Raw genomic sequence first — 6000 nt, forward strand, 5'->3', positions numbered from 1 at the left:
GAGACAGCCGCAAGGTGCCAGCGATGGGCGTCTCCAGCCAAGGCTAAAATAATTTCTGCATGTAAAAAATACATCATGCTGAACTAAAATAATTTTGTTTCTGTAGTTGGGAAAGCTTATATCTAAAATTTAAAACATAGAATCTTGTGCAAACAGATTGTGATCATGACGAAACAGTAGATGATTTTACAGTTAACAATTATGTTTTTCTAAAAATTGAAGTAATGTGTTGTCAATTGTTTTTTTGCTTTATTTTAAAAAATATAACTCCAAATATTATAATAAATATATTAAAAGAAATACTTTAGATAAACATCGAGACAAATGTTGAGCAAGCATTTAAAAATGTTCAATTTGTATAGAGAAAATGTTTCTCGTGTAGATGAAAAACATATACAATGTGTGTGAAAAAAAAGTTGATCGTGTATTTGAAAACATATTTAAAAATTATTTGAAAAATGTTAATCAAGCATTTGGAAAATGTGAAACGTGTATAAAAATATGTTCATCGTGTATTAAAAAAAGTTAAACTTGTATTTGTAAAATTTTACATGTGTAAACAGAAAATGTTGACCATGTATTCAGAAACATTAAACTTGTATTTAAAAAATGTTAAATGTGTATAAAATGTTGACCATGGATTCAAGAAATGTTAAACTTGTATTTAAAAAATGTTAATCAAGCATTTGATTTTTTCAATGTGTATAAAAATGTTGACCATGCGTTCAGGAAATGTTAATATGGTATTTGACAAATGTTAATTCAGAATTTGAAAAATATTAAATATGTATTAGATATATACAAAAAAGGTGTATAGAAAACCAGTGGAACTAGAGAGAAAACAAGAAAAAATGATGATAAATGAGAAAGAGACAAACAAAACCAAAGTATTAAAAAGGAAAGGAAAGAAGAAAAAAACAGGAAAAAACAATAAAGAAAACCAAAGAAAAAGAAAGAGCCAGTAACACAGAGAAACAAACAAAGAAAACCCGGTGAAAAGACAAAGAAAAGCTAGAAACAAAAGAACCCGGAAAAAACAATGGAAACCGACTATTTTCTTCTCAAGTAGCTCACGCCCTAGTATTCACCACGGACCCAACGCGGCTAAATTTCGTGTTTTGACCCTTTTCTGAAACCTATTCGAGATTTGACCTTAGTTTGAAAAAATTTCGAGATCTGACCCTTTTGCTACCGCCAGGGACCATGGCGGTAGGGTATAACAGCCTACCGCCAAGGTCCCTGGCGGTAGGGTTGCATGCTCTACCGCCAAAAACCTCCTAAGTATTGAACACAATGCGTGCTCGTGCCTACCGCCAAGCACCTTGGCGGTAGGGTTGTGCAGTCTATTGTTGGAAATATGCCCTAGAGGCAATAATAAATTGATTATTATTATATTTCCTTGTTCATGATAATCGTTTATTATCCATGCTAGAATTGTATTGATAAGAAACTCAGATACATGTGTGGATACATAGACAACACCATGTCCCTAGTAAGCCTCTAGTTGACTAGCTCGTTGATCAATAGATGGTTACGGTTTCCTGACCATGGACATTGGATGTCATTGATAACGGGATCACATCATTAGGAGAATGATGTGATGGACAAGACCCAATCCTAAGCCTAGCACAAGATCATGTAGTTCGTATGCTAAAGCTTTTCTAATGTCAAGTATCATTTCCTTAGACCATGAGATTGTGCAACTCCCGGATACCGTAGGAGTGCTTTGGGTGTGCCAAACGTCACAACGTAACTGGGTGGCTATAAAGGTACACTACAGGTATCTCCGAAAGTGTCTGTTGGGTTGGCACGAATCGAGACTGGGATTTGTCACTCCGTGTAAACAGAGAGGTATCTCTGGGCCCACTCGGTAGGACATCATCATAATGTGCACAATGTGATCAAGGAGTTGATCACGGGATGATGTATTACGGAACGAGTAAAGAGACTTGCCGGTAACGAGATTGAACAAGGTATCGGGATACCGACGATCGAATCTCGGGCAAGTATCGTACCGATAGACAAAGGGAATTGTATACGGGGTTGATTAAGTCCTTGACATCGTGATTCATCCGATGAGATCATCGTGGAGCATGTGGGAGCCAACATGGGTATCCAGATCCCGCTGTTGGTTATTGACCGGAGAACGTCTCGGTCATGTCTGCATGGTTCCCGAACCCGTAGGGTCTACACACTTAAGGTTCGATGACGCTAGGGTTATAGGGAATAGTTATACGTGGTTACCGAATGTTGTTCGGAGTCCCGGATGAGATCCCAGACGTCACAAGGAGTTCCGGAATGGTCCGGTGGTAAAGATTTATATATGGGAAGTCCTGTTTTGGTCGCCGGAAAAGTTTCGGGGTTTATCGGTAACGTACCGGGACCACCGGGAGGGTCCCGGGGGTCCACCAAGTGGGGCCACAAGCCCCGGAGGGCTACATGGGCCAAGTGTGGGAGGGGACCAGCCCCAGGTGGGCTGGTGCGCCCCCCCCCACAAGGGCCCAAGGCACCTCCAAGAGGGGAAGGGGGCAAACCCTAGGGCAGATGGGCCCTAAGGCCCACCCCAGGTGCGCCTCCCCCTCTCCCCCTTGTGGCCGCCACCCAAATGGGATCTGGGGGCTGCCGCCACCCCTAGGGAGGGAACCCTACGTGGGGGTGCAGCCCCTCCCCTTTCCCTATATATACTTGAGGTTTGGGCTGCCCAATACACATGAGTTCCTCTCTTTCTTGGCGCAGCCCTATCCCTCTCTTTCTCCTCATATCTCGCAGTGCTTGGCGAAGCCCTGCTGGATCACCACGCTCCTCCTCCACCACCACGCGGTTGTGTTGCTGCTGGATGGAGTCTTCCTCAACCTCTCCCTCTCTCCTTGCTGGATCAAGGCATGGGAGACGTCGTCGGGCTGTAGGTGTGTTGAACGCGGAGGTGCCGTCCGTTTGGCACTAGGATCTTCGGTGATTTGGATCACGACGAGTACGACTCCTTCAACCCCGTTCTCTTGAATGCTTCCACTTAGCGATCTACAAGGGTATGTAGATGCACTCTCCTTCCCTCGTTGCTGGTTTCTCCATAGATAGATCTTGGTGACACGTAGGAAAATTTTGAATTTCTGCTATGTTCCAACAGTGGCATCATGAGCTAGGTCTATTGCGTAGATTCTATGCACGAGTAGAACACAAAGTAGTTGTGGGCGTTGATTTTGTTCAATATGCTTACCATTACTAGTCCAATCTTGATTCGGCGGCATTGTGGGATGAAGCGGCCCGGACCGACCTTACACGTACTCTTACGTGAGACTGGTTCCACCGACTAACATGCACTAGTTGCATAAGGTGGCTAGTGGGTGTCTGTCTCTCCCACTTTAGTCGGATTGGATTCGATGAAAAGGGTCCTTATGAAGGGTAAATAGCAATTGGCATATCATGTTGTGGTTTTTGCGTAGGTAAGAAACATTCTTGCTAGAAACCCATAGCAGCCACGTAAAACATGCAAACAACAATTAGAGGACGTCTAACTTATTTTTGCAGGGTATGCTATGTGATGTGATATGGCCAAGAAGAATGTGATGAATGATATGTGATGTATGAGATTGATCACGTTCTTGTAATAGGAATCACGACTTGCATGTCGATGAGTATGACAACCGGCAGGAGCCATAGGAGTTGTCTTTATTTATTGTATGACCTGCGTGTCATTGAACAACGCCATGTAATTACTTTACGTTATTGCTAACCGTTAGCTGTAGTAGTAGAAGTAATAGTTGACGAGACAACTTCATGAAGACATGATGATGGAGATCATGATGATGGAGATCATGGTGTCATGCCGGTGACAATGATGATCATGGAGCCCCGAAGATGGAGATCAAAAGGAGCAAAGTGATGATGGCCATATCATGTCACCTTTTGATTGCATGTGATGTTTATCATGTTTTTGCATCTTATTTGCTTAGAACGACGGTAGTAAATAAGATGATCCCTCATTAAAAATTTAAGAAAGTGTTCCCCCTAACTGTGCACCGTTGCGAAAGTTCGTCGTTTCGAAGCACCACATGATGATCGGGTGTGATAGATTCTTACGTTCACATACAACGGGTGTAAGCCAGATTTACACACGCGAAACACTTAGGTTGACTTGACGAGTCTAGCATGTACAGACATGGCCTCGGAACACAAGAGACCGAAAGGTCGAGCATGAGTCGTATAGAAGATACGATCAACATGAAGATGTTCACCGATGTTGACTAGTCCGTCTCACGTGATGATCGGACACGGCCTAGTTGACTCGGATCATGTAATCACTTAGATGACTAGAGGGATGTCTATCTGAGTGGGAGTTCATAAGATGAACTTGTTTATCCTGAACATAGTTAAAAGGATTTTGCAAATTATGTCGTAGCTCGCGCTTTAGTTCTATTGTTTAGATATGTTCCTAGAGAAAAATTAGTTGAAAGTTGATAGTAGCAATTATGCAGACAGTAAAAGGCTTATGTCCTTAATGCACCGCTCAGTGTGCTGAACCTCGAACATCGTCTGTGGATGTTGCGAACATCTGACATACACATTTTGATAACTACGTGATAGTTCAGTTAAACGGTTTAGAGTTGAGGCACCGAAGACGTTTTAAAACGTCGTGAAACATATGAGATGTTTCGAGGGCTGAAATTGGGATTTCAGGCTCGTGCCCACGTCAAGAGGTATAAGACCTCCGACGATTTTCTTAGCCTGCAAACTAAGGGAGAAAAGCTCAATTGTTGAGCTTGTGCTCAGATTGTCTGAGTACAACAATCTCTTGAATCAAGTGGGAGTTGATCTTCCAGATGAAATAGTGATAGTTCTCCAAAGTCATTACCACCAAGCTGCTAGAGCTTCGTGATGAACTATAATATATCAGGGACATATATGATGATCCTTGAGATATTCGCGATGTTTGACACCACAAAAGTAGAAATCAAGAAGGAGCATCAATTGTTGATGGTTGGTGAAACCACTAGTTTCAAGAAGGGCAAGGGCAAGAAGGGATACTTCATGAAACGGCAAATCAGCTGTTGTTCTAGTGAAGAAACCCAAAGTTGAACCCAAACCCGAGACTAAGTGCTTCTGTAATAAGAGGAACAGCCACTAGAGCAGAATTACCCTAGATACTTGGTAGATGAGAAGGCTGGCAAGGTCGATAGAAGTATATTGGATATACATTGTGTTAATGTGTACTTTACTAGTACTCCTAGTAGCACCATGGTATTAGATACCGGTTCGGTTGCTAAATGTTAGTAAACTCAAAATAAAAGGCTGCGGAGTAAACGGAGACTAGCTAAAGGTGAGCTGGCAATATGTGTTGGAAGTTTTTCCAAGCTTGATGTAATCAAGCATCGCACGCTCCCTCTACCATCGAGATTGGTGTTTGCGTTGAGCATAGACATGATTGGATTATGTCTATCGCAATACGGTTATTCATTTAAGGAGAATAATGGTTACTCTGTTTATTTGAATAATACCTTCAATGGTCTTGCACCTAAAATGAATGGTTTATTGAATCTCGATCGTAGTGATACACATATTCATGCCAAAAGATATAAGATAGTAATGATAGTACCACCTACTTGTGGCACTACCACGTAAGTCATATCGGTATAAAACGCATGAAGAAACTCCATGTTGATGGATCTTTGGGCTCACTCATTTTTGAAAAGTTTGAGACATGCGAACCATGTATATTGGTGTATATGCATGAAGAAACTCCATGCAAATGGACCGTTTGGACTCACTTGGTTTTGAATCACTTGAGACATGCAAATCATACCACATGGGCAAGATGACTGAAAGCCTCGTTTTCAGTAAAATGGAACTAGAAAGCAACTTGTTGGAAGTAATACATTTTGATGTGTGCAGTCCAATGAGTGCTGAGGCGTGTAGTGGATATCGTTATATTCTTACTTCACAAATGATTTGAGTAGATGTTGAGTATATTTACTTGATGAATCACGAGTCTGAATTATTGAAAGG

This window comes from Triticum dicoccoides, chromosome 3A (assembly GCF_002162155.2).
Source record: "Triticum dicoccoides isolate Atlit2015 ecotype Zavitan chromosome 3A, WEW_v2.0, whole genome shotgun sequence".
NCBI lineage: Eukaryota > Viridiplantae > Streptophyta > Magnoliopsida > Poales > Poaceae > Triticum > Triticum dicoccoides.